This window comes from Leptinotarsa decemlineata, unplaced genomic scaffold, assembly GCF_025532065.1.
Source record: "Leptinotarsa decemlineata unplaced genomic scaffold, Ldec_3_MD MMD2_tig00001393_RagTag_RagTag, whole genome shotgun sequence".
Taxonomy (NCBI): Eukaryota; Metazoa; Arthropoda; class Insecta; order Coleoptera; family Chrysomelidae; genus Leptinotarsa; species Leptinotarsa decemlineata.
The window spans coordinates 305,459-327,188 of record NW_027412562.1 but is presented as its reverse complement, the minus strand read 5'-3'; the positions used below and the strand labels follow the sequence as shown (position 1 = coordinate 327,188).

The following is a 21,730-nucleotide window of genomic DNA, read 5'->3' as shown; positions in this document are numbered from 1 at the left end:
ACTTGCAGGGTATCCGGTAAATGCAATTCTTGGAATCGCAGTCCGCGTTTGGTGGCCTGGTTTTCGTGAGGCTGCTATGGATAGTGTTTCCAGATCTCAAGCAGGTTATGATTATCTGATGTAGGGGAGTACAAGTACTGGTTGTGGTGGCTTCTTTTCCTTGTGGAGCTCTTGCTGTCTCCTAGCCAAAGTATGTTCCACCATCACTTTGGAGTAACCATATCGTTGAAGGTAATTTTTGATGATGGCTAGTTCCTTTTCGAGACCTTCCTTTGTATTACAGAGCTCGAAAGGGTCTTCTAGGGTCTTGGTGATTTCTCTCTCAGTCGATTATTGGTGGTTGGATTTCTGGTTCAGATTCTGTCCCGTGTGAGTGTGTTTTCGGTATACAGATGTTTTCCATTCAGTGTCGGTCCTCTTCACCAATACGTCTAAGAATGGCAATTCGTTATGGACTTCCTTCTCCATTGTAAAAATGAAATGAACCACGAAACATTGTCAACCACCTCCAAACAAACTTGATACTTGAAATTCTGCACGTTTTTACTCGTTTTTCCTGAATTTACTACAAAGAAATGTCGAGTATGTAGCATTTTTGAAGAGATAGCCGACCGAAATTCAAGATGGGGTAGCATTCAAACCCCTTTGTTTGGGGGTTGTGTTCGCCTCTGCTACTACTACTTGTATTGACCATTTCTTGCAATACATATTAAGATTCACCTCATGATTGATTGGTTTATTGAACTGAAAAAACTAACCTACAAATCTGTTGCCATAATATCGCCGATCTCCCAAACTCATCCAGAATAAAATTCCTCCTGAAATCATTTAAAGGAATAATGAATAATGGAATGCTAGTCCAAAGCGACCACTGCACTCTCACAAATAAAATTTCATTTCCACAAAAGCATAAATTTAAATGCAACCCGCGTGTCGTTTGACAATTCCGCCGGTGTACTTGTAATTAATGTTAACTGTTTACACAGCCAATATTTGTTTGTGATAACATAATCCGTAACCCGAAACAATTCTCAATTGCCTACCTAGTTAATTATGTCGCGTCGTGAGGATATTCCACGCCGATGATTTATCATTTGCAATTTGAGAAGCTTCGTCATAGGAATTATGTGCCACAACCAGGTGGAAACGAAACAGGAATAATATTTTGAATCATGTTTCTTGTCACACATTTCACATAAACACAGATCTCCAAATGAAAGACTTCCCAAACAGTGAAGTTTGAGGTATACTGAATTGTACTTCAAAACGATGAGCAGTCACATTCCGTCGCATATTTCTGATATGTACCGCTCTCGGTGGAATCGAATGTACCAAATCTATCAAAACACCTCCGGTGAAAGAATCTAAGTAAGTGATGGTCGCGTCTCCAATCTGGTGTATGGCTCTTTTCTGTATGGAATCCAGCAGCTTCAGGTTAGTCTCAGGGGCGGAGCTCTATACATGTGAACAAAGAAGGACTGATCAGAGCTTTATGAAGCATCAAAAGTTGCTGAGGTGTACAGTTTTCTGGTTCAGGATAGTAAGATAAGATAAGGTAAGATAATATTTATTGACCAAAACGCGATACACTTGGTATATGTGGTAAGTCAGGGTATATATTTAAAATATGACATTATGAGGACCCCAAGTCAAATAGTCAAATGAGTAGTACATTCAGTGAACTTACATCGCAGTGATAAGGCACACACAAAATAAGCAAAAATATATACATAATAACAATGTTAGACTAGGAATGCCAGACAAAACTTTAAATTAAAATGTATTTGAGTTGTTTGGGAGATCGTCGTTCAAGAAGTCCTGATAACTATAATAGCATTTCTGTATTAGAAGGTTTTTAATATTGTTGTGAAATTTTAGGTTACTCTTGACCTTTTTAAATTTATCTGGTATCTTATTGAAGCAGGTGATAGCATTGTACTGTGGAGATTTTTTGAAAAATGACATACGATGTTGAGGGATTTGCAATAGATGTCCATTTCTGGTATTGTAGTTATGGACAGTGGCGTTCTCTGTGAAGAGATTAGGGTTTTCCCTAGCAAACATTATGCATTTCAAGATAAAGATGCAAGGCGCTGTTAAAATTTTTTTCTCAATAAAGATAGCACGGCAAGTGTCCCTGTAGTTCATATTGAATATAAGTCTTATAATTCGTTTTTGGGCAACAAAAACTCTCATAAAATCATTTGCCCTCCCCCAGATCATAATATTAAAATTGATATGGGAGTATACCATAGCATAATAAATGCTGAGTAACGCTGATTCCCTTAATGTTGATTTCAGTTGCTTTATTGCATAGTATGCTTTATTTATTTTAGAACATGTATTGTCTACTTGTTTTTCCCAGTTTAGATTAGAATCTAAATAGGTACCAAGAAATTTCGTCACCTGTACGTTTTCAATATCATATGTAACAGGAGCATTTAGAGTATCAGTCCTAAAGTGAAACTTCATCGATACTGATTTGGAGGTATTAAGGATAAGTTTGTTTCTTTGGCACCAAGCACTGAACTGGTCAACAATACTTTCAGATTTACAAATAAGTTGCTCAACGTTTGGTCCCGTTAAAGTTATGGTAGTGTCATCCGCAAACATCGTAATGTGTCCATCTTCTATATATTGAGGTAGGTCGTTTGTATATAGGAGAAACAGTAGGGGGCCTACAACCGAGCCCTGGGGCACACCGAGTGTTATCTTTTTGGTCTCAGAGAACGACCCATTGCAAAGTACCTTCATATTTCCTTCATATGTAAGATTGTATCCAATTAATTATATCAGTTGGGAGACCTAAATTGGATAGTTTAGGGAGTAGAAACTCCGGGCACAGTGTATTGAAAGCCTTCGATAAATCGAAGAATAAAGAGAGGACATATTTTTTTGTTTTCGATCTCAGTGTAAATGTATTTCAATCTTTTGAGAAGCAGCCTTTGCAATTACAGCGACATGATTAAGCCAAGACATATTGGTGTCCATTTAAATCACCACAAACTTATCAAATCAGAAAGCAGAATTTTCTGTCGTGATTTTATTATTCCGGTTCGGAGACATTTTTCGTTTTGTAGAAAACCGGTGCCTGGGTTTTCGTGGCATTAAATTGAACCTGGTTTATTTCACTCCAATTCAAAATGACTTCTAGATCCTAATTAAGATATGCAGCCTCCTGCTGCCGGTGAAGATATGTATCCGCAGTCGATGTCCTGGAATCCGAAGGGAAGGACGAAACAGATGTTCTGTCGTCAGCAAAGCTATATATTGGATTCTTGGTCATTGATATACAATAAAAAATAGGTTGGAGACAATATGGGTCCCTGGGTTACACCAGCGTTGATGGTAAAGAGGGGAATCCATCGACAGCCACTCGCAGGGAACGTTTTTTCAGGAAGCTGGAGAGCATTACACAAAAATGATCCCACAAGTCATGGCATCGAAGTTTGGCCAGCAAATCCTCATACCACACACGGTCAAAGGCCTCAGAAATATCGAACGGAGGAATAGTATTGATTCCATCAATAGAAGTGACACTAAAGATACGTTATTTGTCATTTCAGGCTCCATAAGCAAGCTGAGCTTATGAAGCTTCTTCAAAATATTTTATTTTGAAGAAAAAAGTTTCACAAAAACTTTGCTGGTTATTTAGAGACTCGATTGTCTTTCTCGAATGCAAGATGTCAGTGACAGAAGACTGAAACATATCTATCAGATAGGAGTTTCCCAAAACGTGATCCGTAGTGAAACCAACCTTGGATATCGCCGTCGAAATAAGAATTCGCTTACTGTATACTACTGCAGCTTTCAATGCACGGCAACTTATTGGAGGCAGAGCTCGAAAACAAAGCATCATCAGTGGTACTTAGCTGTATAACATATTCAATGATGATATTTTCAAATTTAGAGGTGGGTTCAGATCTTGAAGACTCCCTTCCCAATAGAGCCAATCTCCTCGTCCATTTCATGGACGAAAAAATCTTACTGAAACATTTCTGAAACTTATTCTCATTCATCTAATTCTTTTTCAAAAAATTAGAGTCTCCCTGAATTCGAAATCATAATAATATTCAAATTCAATGGTGATTTGGATAAATTGTCTGACTGGATTGTTGACCAGTTGACCTCACTCAGCTCCTTCTAATATAAACTAGTGTACCAAGTGGAACACTAAATCAATACACTTCAATGATATTGCATATTGAATTTATGATGAATAATTTTTTGGAAAGAAAGGCTTTTTACTTCCCCAAATAGTTGTTTCAAGGGGGTTTTTTATTCTAGTTTGTGTCTGAAAGTTATTTAATTTTAAAATAATTGCTTTCTTCCTTTCTTTGGAAGATTCCCACTTTTTTTGCATACAGACGAAGTGATACAAACCAAAGCCGTCTATTCCAAAAAGGAGGATATATTAACAATCTGATCAGTTATATCAGTATGTTAGTAAATACCGTTTCAGATTAAAAAAACATAAAATTTTCAACCTTTGCATTGTTCAGTAGAAAGAGTTCAATTTCGTATTCGTCTATCGAGCCTCCCAGCAAAATGAAATAATGCTTCCTCATATCAGTACAAAAATATTTCCAATTCTTCGACTTCTTCCAAATTAAATCTGCTGTTTCAACCTGCTTCCGGTCATAAGACAAATAAAACGACTTTGGAAACCTATTTTCAAGGAAGGAAAACTCTTTAATGGCCTGACAAAGAGCTTCGCGTCAAAGAAATCGAGCGGTCGGTCGTATTTTAACGATCTGCCTTTAGGTTCGCCTCTTTTCTTCTCGGCTTAATTGACACAAGTGTTGCGATAGTTGTGTTAGAAACACTAGCACATTGTCCGGCGTTTTTTGAAGCCCTTTCATGTGGAAGCAGTAAAATCGGACGACAAACTTATATGAGTTTAACACCATTCGGTTTTGACATAAAGGAAAACTTTGGCGAAGAATAACATCTGTTCCATAGTTCTCATCGGAACAAAGTGAAAGGCTACCAGAGAAAGAGTATATATTTTTTTGGTACTTATCAATGTATGAGGTCTGTTCAAAAAGTAATGTGAATTTTCATTTTTCTCGGTAAAACCTTCGCCAACCAGGTAGAAACGGCTTTCGACGACTTCATCGAATCCCGAGGACCAAATTTTTCTGCTGACGGAATTAGTCAACTTGTGTAATGTTGCAAAAATAGCACTGATTGAAATACTGTTTGTTTAGACTGGCCTGAACGAATTTTTCTTAGATAATTTGATTTATAGCCAGTATTCAAGTATGCCCACTGACCGTATGTGAATGTTTAGATTAAATTGAATGGGTATTAACTGAGATTTTACTGTTCAAAGTAGACTCATAAAAACAGACGAAACTCATAATATAAATTCCTTCGCCAAACGCCCAGCACACTAGTCAACTTATTCTCATGACTATCATTTTCTCCACTTTACGGTTCAGATTCTCATGCAGGATATCATTCTCTCGTGAAAAGAATTCTCATGCAATATTCGTCCAATAGCAAACACCAGAAAAATTGCGCAAAGAGTTTACGTCTTTTGAAGATATAGCTTTGAACAAGCGTTTTAAAGCTAGAAAAATGAAAAGAGATACCCCTTTTTTACATCCCATAAATCTCACATTAAACGAAGTATAGTGCCCGTCGGAAGTGCCGTAAGGAAATGCAAGAATATTTACGATGTTCTCGCCAGTCTGACGAGCTTTTGCTCGATGTATATACTTGAGCGCACATTTTGGATGTTCGAGGAATAGACCTTGAGTGAATTTTACGATGAAAGGGTTGTATGTACTACAAACATAATATACAGGGTCTTTTACGACGAGCGTTCGTTAGGAATATATGGAGTACGATTCAAAATGAAAACTGGAAATTTTGTGGTAGTTGGTTTTACAAAATGGCCTTCTCAATTGAAATATTTTCCAAATTCCGGTCTCTTTCCGTTATACCGGAAGTTGAGGACAACTTCCTTATTTCAACAGTAACACCCTGTATTTTATTAGATTTTTGAATTTCTCAGCACATTTCAGGTCCACTTTGTATAACAATGCCTATGCCCAAATTTGTTAGTTTTCGAGATAATGATTTTTTTCTGAAGAATTTGACAGTTACAGCCCCACCCAAAAAAATCGTAACTCATAGACAGTAACAGTTGAAAATGTGAAATTTCACAGAATCACACCTCAAGCATCAAGTCATGAGCAGGTCCATCGAATTTTCGAAAATAATTTACAGGGTGGTCGAAATTTCCACCTAAAACAAAACATCGAGAAAACTGATGAAGCACGATTTTTTCGAATGGAAACCATGTTTCTATTCTATTATTTTTGGATACTGCGAAAAAAAAATATCAAATGAATGTTTCATACCTAAAATACACCCCTGGCAAGATATATATGGTTTTGGAAAATATTTGAAATGTAAATAATCCGAAGCAATACCAAACCAAGAAAGCTTTGAAAATAAATGAACTAATTTTAACTCTGTCATTGGTAAAAGGTAACTGAAATGGATGGATGGATTGATATAAAATATTATCAGAGAGATGAATTATACCTTTGTTTATTGATATTGAATACAGTGATTTTATTTTGTTTATATCTTTCAAAGTTAGATTTTACTTGAATTTTAGAATTTAATTTCTTCAAATTCATATAATATTGTGGTTCATTTCAACAGATGTTCAAAGACATTGCCGTTTTGTTCTAAACAAGAATATATTCTTTTTTTTATACCACTATTTGTAGCTTTCTGAATGGAGTCGGGAATCAAATTATTGAAAGCTCTCAGAACACTTCGTTTCGTGTTTTCTTCATCACTCACAGGATCAGCATAAACATTTTCTTCGATATATCCCCAAATGAAGAAGTCCAGTGGCGTCAGGTCTGGAGAGCGAGTAGGAAATTTAAATGGCCCATTGTACCAAAGCCACTAATCTTCGAACATCCATCCCATTCAACAACACAGCATCGGTATCAGTACTATATGCAGGGGCTCCATCCATCTGATACCATAACTTAATACATAAGCAACCACATTATTATAAGCGAATATCTATCGCTACTCAAATTCTCTTCATAAAGATATAAACATAAAATTCGGTCTGTCTTTATAGCGAAAAAATATTAAAACTTCATGAATCCCGAACGTTGCGCTTGCGAACGTGCTTTGGATTTTCTGCTGCTCAAAAATGACTTATGACGGTTGTACATACCATTCTTGACAAATTTGGCTTCATCTGTCCATATCATGTTCTTCATGAACTTAGGGTCCTCCTGTATCTTGATGAAAAACCATTTGCAGAATTCCACTCGTGCAGGTAAGTCGTGAGGTTTCAGATTTTGAACCTTTTGATTTTAATCAAACATAAGAGGGACGCCTCTTATGTTTGATTAAAATCCGGTTCATTGACAAACATGAAATTCTAAGTGACTTTTCTGCATCTTTCAACGAATTTTCTGGATAGGCTGTAGGCCAAAACTACAATTTCGATGTCTTTATTGTTTACGATTGTTTTATTTTGTTGATAACAGACGAAAAAGTTCCGAAATCACTTCAGTTTCTTAGAAGTCTTCTCAGAATATTTTTATTGGGTCTGTATAGATTTGGAAATCTTTCTACAAAACACTACAAGTTCTGTTCTTTATCTTATTGCATTTACCATAAATGATTAATAAATTCAGAAAATCTTCATTAGAATACCCCAAATGAGACATTTTGCACACAAATAGAAAACTACGAAATACACGTCAATTATATCGCATCAAATTTTGACATATTTGTTGTAACTTCATTTGTTTTCGAAGCTTTCTTCGTTTGGTATTGCTTCGAATAATTTACATATCAAATATTTCCCAAAATCGGATATATCTTGCCAGGGGTGTATTTTAGGTATAGGACATTCTTCGTGAATTTGATTTTTTTTTGTAGTATCCAAAAATAATAGAATAGTGTATGGCTTTCATTTGAAAAACTCATGTTTCATCAGTTTTCTCGATGTTATGGTTCAGGTGGAAATTTCGACCACCCTGTAAATTATTTTCGAAAATTCGATGAACCTTTTCATGACTTGATACTTAAGGTATGATTGTGTGAAATTTCACATTTTCAACTGTTACTGTCTATGAGTTATGATTTTTTCGGAGGGGTGCTGTAACTGTCAAATTTTTCAGAAAAAAATTACTATCTCGAAAACTAACAAATATCGGTATAGGCATTGTTATATAAAGTGGGCCTGAAATGTGCTGAGAAATTCAAAAATGTAATAAAATACAGGGTATTTCATTTGAAATGAGGAAGTTTTCGTCAATTTCCGGTATAACGGAAAGAGACCAGAAGTTGAAAATATTTTAGTTGAGAAGGCCATTTTGTAAAACCCACTACTACAAAATTTCAATTTTTTAATTTGAATCGTTCTCCATATATTCCAAACGAACGCTCGTCGTGAAAGACCCTGTACACTTGTTGCTGGGAGTATTTTTCTTTTTTTTTTTTGTCAACAACTGTTTTTTTTAATCTTCGACACTTGAAATTGTCGTTTGTGAATGATTGCAATATCCAAAGAAGCCAAATATATAAGCCAATCGATCTGTTTTTTTTTCATACCAAAAAAATGTCAATGAATTGATGGATATAACTACGTGGTAGGAAATCATAATGAAGAAGAGAGAATTGGAACCTTAATTATTTTTGATCCATTGTTTTGAAAATATCAATAGTAGTGTCACTCTCAGCACAATAACTCACAAACACAATAACACACAAAATCAATCACATCGCCGCTGAAATCTGACACATTCATCATTTCATAAATTCTTTTTGTGGATATCAAAATTCATTCATTCTGATTTCCCTCATCCACTAAATCATGGATTATATATCTGATAAACGGACCCTAAAGCATTCAAACAAAAAGAAAACTAATTACACTTCTTCGCAGCATCTAAAATTAGTATATTTATTTGCAAACTGGAAATTTATATACCAAACGACTCAAAATTATACACCGTAACTTATATTTTGCAATCCGAAGTGATTTCCGAATGCACCCTGAAACAACACATTATTTGTTTGCTGAAACGAAACCAAAATCCACAATGTTTGTATATAATCAAGATAGCGGGATTTGCAATTACAAAGGGCACATTGCAGCAGAATTTCTGCAACAATTACTATGAGTTCGAATGGGCTGTTTGCAGAATAAAACCACATCGTGTTTTCATGTGTCATCTATTTATTCGTATTTTGCATTGGTTATTGAAATGCATATGGAAGTCAGTTGGTTGAATTGAAATTTTCAATTTCAACTCTTTTTTGAGTAATTTCAGAAAGAGAGGCATAACCAGCACATCAATTATAGTTGAAAACGGAGTTTTGAGAATGTATCATTTAAAAGTGAGACAATTGGTTAAAGATAGGGGAGACCGGGTATGGTTGTCTCACGGTTTGGTTGGCACAGCGGATAAATTGGAAAATTCAACGAACGAAAGAGTTCATCGAACAAAATCGAGAAAAAATAGTCAAGCGGCGTTAAATCGCACGATATTGGAGGCCAGTCGGAATCGTGAAACTGAGCGGTAAACTTCAATAAATCAATTGTGGCTCGTGCTATGTGACAAGTTGTGTCATCTTGTTGAAATCACACCTCCTGCACAACATGTATGGCTTAATAGCGGTCACCATTGGTTTTAACGTTTTGATCAGCATCATTTTAGAAGAAGTACAGACCAATGATTCCATATGCCCATAAAGCATACCAAACAGTCAGTTTTTCTGTATGTAACGGTGTCTCAACATACAGTTGATGATCTTGCTAAGAAAAATTCACCAATACGGCTGCAGAGAAATGTCGCTCAACTGGTTTGAATCTTACCATTCAGGAAGGAATCAAGTGGTAAGAACAACGGGACTTTCAGAAAAAAAAAAGGAAATTTTGTGTGGTGTTCCACACAAGGATTAGTTTTGGGACACATCTTATTCTTATTATATGTCAATGACATTGCAAATTTGAGCATTTCTAGAAATTTCACTCTTTTCGCTGATGACACGACGATATTGTGCAACAACAAAATCTCAAATGATTTACGCAATACAATATCTACTGATATAAAAAAAAATCAAGGAGTGGTGTGATGCTAATTTGCTATCCTTCAATATCACTTAAACAAACATTTTATCATTTAGATGTGCTCTTGATGACCTGTCGTTTGGTGAAAACTTAGTGATCAAGAACGAGACTCAATCTAAATTTCTAGGTATTCACATTGACAACAAGCTCAAATTTATTGGGCGTATTGAACAACTTAAAAGTGAAATTTGTTCTAAATGTTATGCAGTGAGAGTAACATCTCTATAGATTTGGAAATCAAAACTGCCAGAACGATATATTACGCCCTCGTTGAATCCTACCTACGTTATAGAATACCGTTTTGTGGAGTATGCAATTCATCAGCACTTCTGTCTGTATTGGTACTGCAGAAACGGGCTATCAGGTATATGTGTAAAATTAAACCTCATGATTCATGTAGACACAAATTCGCTGAGCAAAAGATTTTAACAGTGATTGCTTTGTTCATTTAGGAAACGGTTTGCCTCATTTACAAAAATATGTCCCTATTTGAGGCTGCATGCCATTTTTATAGCACCCGTTCCAATTCCTTTAACAAATTTGGTCAGGAATTCTATTAATTACAATGTAGTCGAAATGTTTAATAACTTGGCCTCAGATATAAGACAGGCAAATTTGACCAACAAAATGTTTAGAATAAGAGTAAAAACATTTTTGGCTGATAGACCCTATTATAATTTGCAAGAGTTCTATAATGATAAATTTACGTGACAAAATGTACATATTTGAATTTAGGTTATATAAGATTTTTGTTTATATTCTTGTTTGGATATAAATGATTGTTTGTCTGGTGCAATGAGTGTCTTCTATATAAGTGTTGATAATACTTCTGAACAAGTCTCTACAAAACCATGTTGAGACAAAATTTCGATGTTGAACTATAGTGTATGTTCTAACTTTACTTTTTTGTAGGTGTTTTCATATTCACATTTTATATTTCTAGACTTACGTTTGTATGTATTTTTCACAAGCTTTGTCCACAATAAAGTAGATTTTTTTTATTATTACTCTGGCATCGACTACTGAGGTCATTAGCCATTTTGTAGTATACGATAAATGTTTATATTTTATTGAAAAGGTCTGTTGCTTTCAGAAAGTTCAAAACATTTCTTATAGCTTTGGTACTGAGGCAAATTCTGATATTATCCGGTAAGTTATATCGTTGTCGACCGGCTTCATATTGGTGGCATTCTAAGAAAAGGTGTTTAACCGTCATCAAAGTTTGGCAATTTTCACAGGATGCTTGTCTTTGTCTTCTCGGTATATAAGAGGATGTTAAGTTCGTATGTCCTATCCTAAGTCCTGTTATTATGACTTGTTCTCTTCTTGTTAGCCCTTGTGGAAGTCTCATGGCTGCAATATAAGGTTTGATATCTTTCAATTTTGAATAGTTGTTTGTCCATTCGTGTTGCCATGTGTTGAGTATTGAGTTTTTATGAAAATTTTTGTGTCATTTTGACTCACAGGTATATTCAAACCGAAATTATTCACAGTTGCAGCTCTTGCTGCAGTGTCAGCTTTCTCATTAACGTCAGTTCTTATATGACTAGGAACCCAAACAAATATGATCGATTTTCCTTTGGACTGGAGACAACTCATCAGTGTTAAGATTATTCGTGCTAATGGATGTTTACTGAAAGAGTTTTCAATTGCTTGAATGAAACTCAACGAGTCTGTGCAAAGGATGTATAAATGAAAATTACATGGGTACATGTATAGTAATCCTTGCCAGATTGTATATTATTATTATTATTATTTTCGCCGTAGTGTGCGCTGGACAGGCCCTATCCCCCGAAGCCCCGATACATTCGGGAGGGCGCGCCAGCATTATCAACCAATGACCACTCTCCACACCGTGGGGTAAGTGATCATTGGGTCCGAGAATCATGTCCCCTGAGCAAGCGCAGTGAGCAAAGAATGACAGTCTTCTGCATCTGTGCGGTTAATAGTTCTGCCTTAGTGCGGCAAGCCGGTATGATTTTAAGATTCGAGAGTAGAGAAGACATCATTCCACCAAGGACTCCAATAATCAGAACAACCATCTTGACAGAGTGATCTGGATAGAGTCTGCGGAGTTCGAAGAGAAAATCTCGATATTTTATCCGTTTTTCCTCGTCTTTTCTGACGATATTCATCTCGCCAGGAGCTGAAAACTCCACGACAAATATCGTCTTGGTCTGGTGGTCGAGAAGGACTACATCAGGCTTATTAGCTTGTATGAGCCTGAAGGTGGGGAACGAATAGTTCCAATAAATTTGGCACTTCTCGTTCCCCACAACGGATTCAATATCCCCAGGAGCGTAGGGCAACACCGGTGTCTCGTCAATACCGTAAGAGTGCGGTATGTCGATGGATATAGGCCGAGACCGCATATGCTGGACATGCTGATGGCAAGTGCATTAGGTTCTCGGTCGCCTCGCGGCAGCCCCTGCATCTTGTGTCAGGAACCTCTATACCCATCACGCGACTGCGGTAGACTAAGGTGTTGAAGATACCATCCTGGCAAGCCATGATGAACTCCACAGTTTCCGACGTCAGCCCACTCGACCTGAGAAAAGCGAAGGTCAGGCGCTTTGATAAGCCAAGGTCTCCAATGTTATTGAAGAAGACCCCATGCATTGGCTTATCCTTGTGTTTCCGCAGAAGTAAGGTGATCTCTGCGGCTTTTATCTGAGCTTTTTGCTGAACAGGTTCCAACTCGGTGACAGAGTTGTGGTCATCTCGTTCAGTGTCGAAAACTATACCGAGTTCATCAGCTGCTCGGGCAGCTGCCCCAAAGAGAAATGTTCCAATTATTATTATTATTATTATTCATCATGTTGACCGTGAAATGGACGTAGTGCGCGATACGTATTTCGAATACAACGAAGATTTTCAAAATGAATTTGCATAATTTGGAAACGTTGTTCAGGCGACAGTATATTCATATTGAAATTCCGAACCAAACTAAACACAAATTACTAGTCAGCTGACAAAATGGCTCAAAATTCTATGACTCAATAAGCAACACCCTATATACATATATTATCTGATACGTTCAATTAATTTATCCAAGACCTCTCAGCCTCTCTGACTCCATTTTCCAGATGAATCCATAAAGCTAAGAAACTAATCCTCGAATCGAATTCATTGAACAATCTTTTTGTCGCAGGGTAGTCTGCGAAAGAGCATCCGTCTTCACGACGCAACCCCCAAACGCAAGACCAAGTTCGTACGTGAACAAGTAATTACCAATTCACCCCGTCAGAGATAATTAATACCCTGTATATCCTGGTGTGGGGGGTCGGAAATTTCGAGAGTAAAAGCGTGCCTGTACAACCCTTTGTATCCCTGTTGCGACGTAATTAAACTGGGTGGACAGAATGAAAGACGCTTCGGTATAATTTGTAAGGAATGACAGGTAATGGTTCTAGTTCCAGGTGGTCGAGATTTAATTATAGGGAGGGGCCGGCCCTGAATGGGTACGCGAAAGGGCCAAGTTCGATTTGTTTGGTCAAATTAATGTGGGTCGAATGCGATAAAGAGGGTTTGAAATAAATATCTAAGCGTAAAGGGGAGTTTATTTGTTTTCATCAGCAACCATCATTTTTCATAGTTTATAACAATATTGAAATTGTTTAATATTTCCGGACGGCCTCAAGATTTATTGAACCATCACAGAAATCCAGGACTGCGATACAATGCAAAATGAACATGATACATCTGCAGAAATTTCTGGCAAAACTAGCTCATGATGAATGCACCAAAATAACTCACCAGAAATATACATCCAAATAATGTACAATAGCAAACAGAAAGTTATATAATCAAACCTGTCAAAGTATGCCATTTAAGGGTAATAATTCATTCCAAACTGATTTTTGAATATCATATTCATTGGAATTATTTATCAGAAATACAAGACATTCCAGAAACGCAAAAACTTCGCTGAATCTAAATAACTATTATATATTTAGTTGTTTGAACTTTGCATCTGTCGTTTGGATTTCGCAATGTACGATTTACCAACAGAAAATGGAAAGTGTTCATAATAAATTCGTCGAACAATTAACCTGTTAAACATACATAATCAAAGTCGATGGTAATCTTCGTCCAGTTTTCAAAAAATATATATAGAGGAAAAATGTCAGATCTATCAATGTTGTGCAAAATATTCATTAATCGTGTCGATTTTTCATAGTTGATAACATTGAAAAGATATGCGAAAGCATGATATCCTTGCTATCACATTTAGAAAAACTAATTCAGGTAAAAACTTTCCTTTATGAACAATTATTAGATCCTTCAATAGTTATTGCAATGATATTGAAAAACCGAGGTTACCTTTCCTATTGTTTGCTTACTATCTTCTGTATGTTAAATGAGGATACTTCTGGATGTATTCTGTATGTATCCCTAGTCGTGTAATAAATGAGAAATCATTGTTTTCAAGTGTATTTGTATCAGTAATGAAACCATCAGTGTTTTAACAATAATTTAATCTATGAATGTACAAATTCTCAACGCATGACCTTGTTATTTTTTGTTTGTTAGTTTTCGAATACCTATATTTCATTATCTATTTGAATGTTACTACAAATTAACATATGATACTGAAATCTTCATACAGAGTGGTCCAACGAAAAGTATGCACCTTGCTTTTCTCCTTTTTTTGTAACTTAACGCAAAAATGCTCGGACAGGTCAATTTTGCTTTTGAGGGGGACACATTTCAAGATGTATTTTTCTACCTGTGCCTTCGACCCCCTAGCGAGGGTGAGTAACAACCCTAAAATTTTGAATGGAAAATGGGGTCGATTGATATATCATTTGAAAAGGCAAAAAATTATCTTTCCAATGATACCTAATTTGTTGTATTTCACTTTAACATGTAGGTATTATGAAAAAGAAAACAACTACAACCCAGTACTTTGAAATGTGTAATTGACTTTGTACAATACTACTTCAGCAAGTGCTGAAAATGTGACCCATTTGCTTCCATACAACAATAAAGATTTTGTTCAAATCTATTCCCAACATTCTGTAGCATATCAGGTGTTATACTTCTGCACTCTGCTGTAATTCGTTGGCGAAGATCTTCTATGGACTCGGGCTGCGTAGCAAAACATTTATTTTTCAAGAGTCCCCAAAGGAAAAAGTCTAAAGGCGATAAATCAGGTGACCTGGCAGGCCATTCGATTGGGCCTCTCCTCCCAATCCACCGTCCAGGAAACCGGTCATCTAAAAACTCTCTTACCGGAGCAACATAGTGAGGAGGTGCTCTATCTTGCTGGAAATGAAGCCGATCATCATTATGATTTTGGTCATTTTCAATTATTTCTGTTATGAGAGGATCAATTGTATCTTCAAGCATGTTTAGGTGGGCCTCACCAGTTAAATTCCCAGGAATGAAAAGTGGCCCTACGATATGACAACCTAATATGCCACACCAGACATTGATTTTTTGAGGGTACTGGGTATGGACCTCTCGGAATAAGTGTGGGTTACTGTCATCCCAGTAACGGTAATTATGCCTATTCACAGCTCTATTCAAAAAAATGTACTCTCATCGGAAAAGCACGTGTTGAATGATAGGTGCGGATCATCAATTAGTAGCTGGCTCATAAAATTGCAGCCTTCTATTAGGATCATCTTCATTGAGTTCCTGTACTAATTCAATTATGTACGGATGAAATTTATAGGTTTTTAATATCCGTATTATGGACGAACGGGAGACACCTGAGGCTGCAGCAAGCTGACGGGTACTTTGAGTATGATCCAATTCAACATGTCCCAAAAGAGCGACTTCCACTGCTTCATTTCTGATCGGTTTCCGTGGCTGGTGTTTCACATTACAGACAGATCCGGTATCGACTAACTTTTGGACTAACTTAGCAACGTACGAATCCTTCACATTTTTTCCCGGGATGACTGTTATTAAAGAGGCGAGCAGTAAGTCTAGGACAACTATTATGTTGATAATAAAGTTTAACAATTTCAACTCGTTCAGGAATGGAATAAACCGTTTTTACAGTAAAGTTGAAATAATTTAAAAAGCAACCGAACTGAATCAATTAAAGTTTGCCTAAATTCTTTTTGTACACTTATCTGCTGTTGTTATTAGAACCAAAAAACGCAGGAGAGAAATTGAGGAATGTAGTAGTGATAAAAACGCTTTTTTTATAACTAATCAAATAAATACAACAAATCAGGTATCATTGGAAAGAGAATGTTGTGCCCTTTCAAATGATATATCACTCGACCCCACTTTCCATTTAAAATTTTAGTGTCCAACTTTTCATTGGACCACTCGATATATAATGTTCATTGTCTATCTACATACTAGTTTAAATTTCATATTTCTTAACGTATGACCTTGCTATTTGTACTTTCTTTATTTCTACATTTGTAATTTTTATATTCATTTGTGCTAGTGTTATTATAACCCTCATAAATATGTATACTAGGTTTCCTTTTTCAAATAAAGATTAATACATATAAAAGTCAGTGTTGAATTTGTTAAGGAAAACAAAGAATCGTAACTTTTGTGAACAGATTCAAAGTTTTTTATCAACCATTTTTAGGATATTCACCTTCCTCAATCTGAAAAAATCAAAATTCTAATGGAGACCTCCATACAGGTGTAAAAAGTAAAACTCTTCAGTTTACCCCGATAAGTTGCTGCCTGAAAAAAAGTTTGACTCAATCGGTTCACTGGTGTTTTGGAGAGGAACTGAATTGAAATTTCAACGCCACCAAACTTTTGTGTGCTTTTTATAACAAATTATTGCCAAGTCCAATCAAGTACTCACCTATCTACTTTTGGGACCAGCTGGAAGTTATAGTTGTTTCATCATATGTTTCAGTAATCATATTTCAAATTTGGTATTCATTGAAGAGGTACCAAATATAACGAACTTGTTAACGAATGCATTTGTGCTTTCCTGTTCAAATAAAAAACTAGTAAAGAAAGACTACGAAAATTATCTCGAATCCTCAAAAAGAATTGTATTCCCGACCCTGTTCAATTATGAGTAGTGTATTCCTCTGAACGTAAAATCATCCATTATATCAAGCTATCTGAACACAAATGATATATGTCTGTCAGATGGAAGGAACAAGAGTTCTCTCTTTTTTTATCTCTCCCAAGGCTAACCCCTGGTAGAAGCACGTGCTTCATTTCACATTAATGTGGATTTTTGAGCCGAGAAAAAAAATGAAATGGCTGCAATTCCATTGTCTCCAGGATACCATAATATTTATTCAATTGTAGATTTTGCGCCCTACATAGAACTCAACCCTTCAAGACTACTCAGTATTTGACGTGAGTACCACAGCTATCACTATCATTAAAATATCACCAACGTCATCATTCATTGTCATGTTATTTCAGACCTTCTTGTTCCTGCTTTACTATCACCCAATCTGCTTTCGTTGAGCTTTTCCAATTTGCATGATCACTACCCAAGAAATCTAATATAGGGACGTACGTAACGTAGCCCAAGGTCTAGATTTCTGCCCATCCCAGTCTGCATGAATCTGTTCGCCACCAAAAGTCAGAGTAATTGCCCTGGTTGTGACCCCAACCAAAACAAGTAGGATCTTTTCTTGTTTCTACTTGGCACTTATACCTGCTTACTATACTGGCTTTCTGCATTTGTTTCCTCAAAGTTGTTACTTGGGTCCAGCTATTCATTGAAGGTACGCATCTTCGAAACACTATGAAGGTTATTGGATAAAATGATAAGTATACTTTTGGTACCCACCTGCATTGTCAATCTGACTCATGATTTATATCTGTCAGATATTTTGAAGTTAGCCTTGGTAGTATTGAATATTATTTACTGTGGAGTTGGAGGTTTTTTAATACAGCATTCCTCTCTAACTGTAGTCTATAATGGAAACTAGCTACCCCTTGATATCATCCTAATTAATATCACGGGGCTGAATACCGTTCAAGAAATCACATTTCACGATACGTTGATAAATTACGTTGGCAGACGCTTGGAGAATATACCAGGACAGATATCCCAACAACGTAATTTCACGAGCTGAAACATTCAGAACGCAACATGCAAGATTATATTTCAATGGGAGTTTTACAGAAATGCAGGTGGTGGAAGACCAGAAACCTGTGATGAAACCTGAACTAGAATAAAGTATATTTGATGGGATTCAAGAATGTCTTTCAGTCTACTGCTGGCAATCAAATGGCTTTTGTGAAAGTTTTCAAAAATCGTGAACAGTGTTTATACTCGGTCCCAACGAAGTGTTATTGTGATAAATTTTCCTGCTGTGCTTGTTCCAGTCAACCTTATTGAATTGTTGCCAAGCGTTCATTTAATCAGGAACGTAGTCAGAACCAAACAGATGTCCTTTCATTTGAACGAACCTCCGTTAACGTTTCAGATGACAGACATCTTTATCGAAAGGGGTCAACCTTGAAACATATTATTTTCGCTTCGTATCTCAAATGATAGGATATGTATTAACCTCATCAGTAAAGCACATGTTGAGGAAATTTTGGGAGAACATGGACACATAACAATAAATGAAAAAACTATCACAGCACACAAACTGGTTTCACTCTCAATTCGTCTTCTGTCGAATTTCTGTCCCACCATCCCCCACAATATCGTAGAAAGAACACTGAAAGAAATTTCTATAAGTATACTTTGCCCTATCACCTTGGAATTCCTAATCCAAGGTGATAGTGAATCCAGTTTCCGAAAGCAAACATATTTCAATCCTAACAACACTCCGGCTATCCCCGAATCTACCGTTCTTGAGAATGATAATACGTCATACCGTATTTTTCTATCCGATGACAACCTCAACTGTTTCAAATGCAAAAAACACGGACACATTGCACCCGCTTGTCCCGAAGGCAATTGACAGCAAGTGGAGAAAACAGCAACATCGCTCCGGAACAAATAACCTACAGAAGACACTCCAGAAAATTCTGGAGAAAGTAACCCATCAACTGCTTCCGAAAGTTTATTGAGAATAATTATTTCATCAACTGCTCAGGAACGAAGCATGTTCACTTCTCCAAGTCCTTCCGTTGAGAAGGAGATGAACATAGACTTCGTTTGGCCTCACAAAATGAAGACAAAGAAATAGATGAAATTAAGACAGGAAAATATTATAACAATACAATCCCTTATTATGCCAATCAAAGCAGCAATGCCAATCAAAGCAGCAGCGATTGAAAAGGAACTATCGGCATTCATTCTGAATTTTGACCTTCTGGAGAACTAAGTGACTGCTTGGTATGCTGTGGAAGATATATTCTCCAATCATCGACCATACAATCAAATCAAGAACCAACCCCAACATTTCAGAATCAGATAAAAGACAAAGTTTGCAAGAGACTTACTGATTGATCTCTCCAAATTGTCTTGAATTTACTAATTATTCTACATTCATCTTGCAATGGAAATGTGAAAAGAAAAAGAATAAAAGAATGTCTCTCGAATAGTACCATTCAGAAAGTTCTGAATGAAACACTCTTTTACCCTGTGTGTTCCAGAGTTGTTCATTTTTACTACGTCATTTAACCCCAAAGATGATTCTGTAATAACCGTTGATACAACTCGGAATTAATCTATATTTCTCACGTGGTATTTTCGCCTACATAAATTCCCGCTCATTCACTTTAATTCCCATTTAACTGCTACCAGTTTCGTACATGAAATTTCACTCGAAATTTGCTCATCTAGTTACCCATGCAGGCACTTATGAATGTTTAATATCCTTTCAGATGCCGCTTAAATATTCATGTAACCGCCTCTCTATGTACACTTGTTAGATTCAATGTATTCCCCGTGTTACTAGTATCGGGAATTTTCATTTGAATTATTCAAAGATCAAAAGACGTTGATATGCGTAATCTAATAACAGATTATTACTCACTCTCTATTGAAGTCCATGAATTGAAAGTTCTACTGATCTATAGCTTTCGAATTCCAAAAGGGATAATTGTTCCTCATAGACTTACACACTCATTATTCTACATCAAATATAAAAGAAAACTTGTTACATCCAACCAAAACTTGCACTGCTATAGAATAAGTAAATTTGACCAACGTTTCTGATTCAATAAAATTCTTCTTCAGGGCTCTGTATCCAACAAATTAATGAAACATACTAGCCACAATCTTCGTTACTGATTTCTTTCTTAATGTTTAGTAAGTAACGATGGGATTGTATTAAAATTACTCACCGAAAATGGGGACGGATATATCGTTCAACAACATGTGCAGATAATAAAATTGTTCGGGCAACGTACCGCGCGCTTCGCCCATTTCACGGTCGTCATGATCGTCTTACCCGGAGGATTATTCGCAATTTGGTGGATGAATTTGAGTCCACTGGTTCAGTAAACGATCGAACAACACCCGTACGTCGACGAAACGCAAGATCTGCTGAAAACATCGCCGGTGTCTGTGAGACTGTGCAGGAAAATCCGAAGCAGTCGATTTCACCAGGCCTTTCGTAGTCTACAACTTGACGTATTTTCCGTCGTGACCCGTAAAAAATTAAATTGACCCAGGAAGTGGAGGTGAAAGACCAACGACAACGATCTAAAAGCGTCGAATGCATCCCAAAAATATCACTGTTTGGTGTAGATTTTTGGCTGGCGGAGTCATCTGTCCATATTTCTTCGAGAACGACATTGATCAGTCCATTACTGTTTACATCGAGCTGTATAAGTCAAAACCGAAACGAAAAACTCTTTATTGCCTATTTCTCTATAGTAAATCTAAGTTCAATGTACAGAGTATACAGGGTGTAACATAAGTACGTTAAAATATTAAAGTGGCGTATTCCTGAGATAATTTTAAGAAAAAAAGTCTATATGAACTTGTGTCCGAAAATGCTTCGTTTCGGAGATACGGCGTGTTGAAATTGAATTTTTTTGTCCGCTTTTTGAAATTAACTTGCAAAAAATAAGTTATTTGCACGAAATTCGGTACCCAAGGTTTTTTTACGTGGGAAATCATAATTTCGTATTAATTTTCATGTAACATCTAGAGGGTACTGCGTACGCTGTAATTATTTATTTGAAATTGCCCTAACTATTTTGGTAGTAAACTTTTGGTACTTTTCATGATAAAACCTACTTTCCATACCTTTTCCAAGTAAAAAAGGTCACCTCCTCAACAACACTAGAGGTGATCGTTTTCGAGATATTTACAATTTTCTATATCGATGCCAAATTTTATTTCAAAAATTTTTGACACTCTCCACTTGCAAATTAAGTAGGTCATAAAAGTTTGTTTATAAAAATAGAAGTTCGCTGTCACATTTTCAACTATTAATTGACAAATTCACAGTTCGGAGTTTATAAAGTGATTTTTTGGTACCATGCCGACTTTACGAATGCTGAAATGGCTGATATGGTTTTTGCATACGGCTTGGCTGACGGAAATTCAAGCGAGGCCAGACGCATCTATCAGGAAATGTATCCCTAACGCGTGACTCCTTGTTCAGCGACATTTGCGAATATTTTCCGGCGACTGTCCGAATCTGGAAGCTTTGAAACAAATTCTACGGCCACGGACTACAAGAACTGTAGAATTGGAGAAGGCGGTTCTCGAAGAGATTAGTGAACATCCAG

General features: G+C 36.4%; 1 protein-coding gene across 1 annotated transcript in view; it reads left to right on the top strand.

Moving 5' to 3' along the window:
- Positions 1-21,730, top strand: part of LOC111508731 (uncharacterized) — a 483,369-nt gene that overhangs the window by 355,705 nt on the left and 105,934 nt on the right. The gene's annotated exons all lie outside the window — the stretch shown is intronic.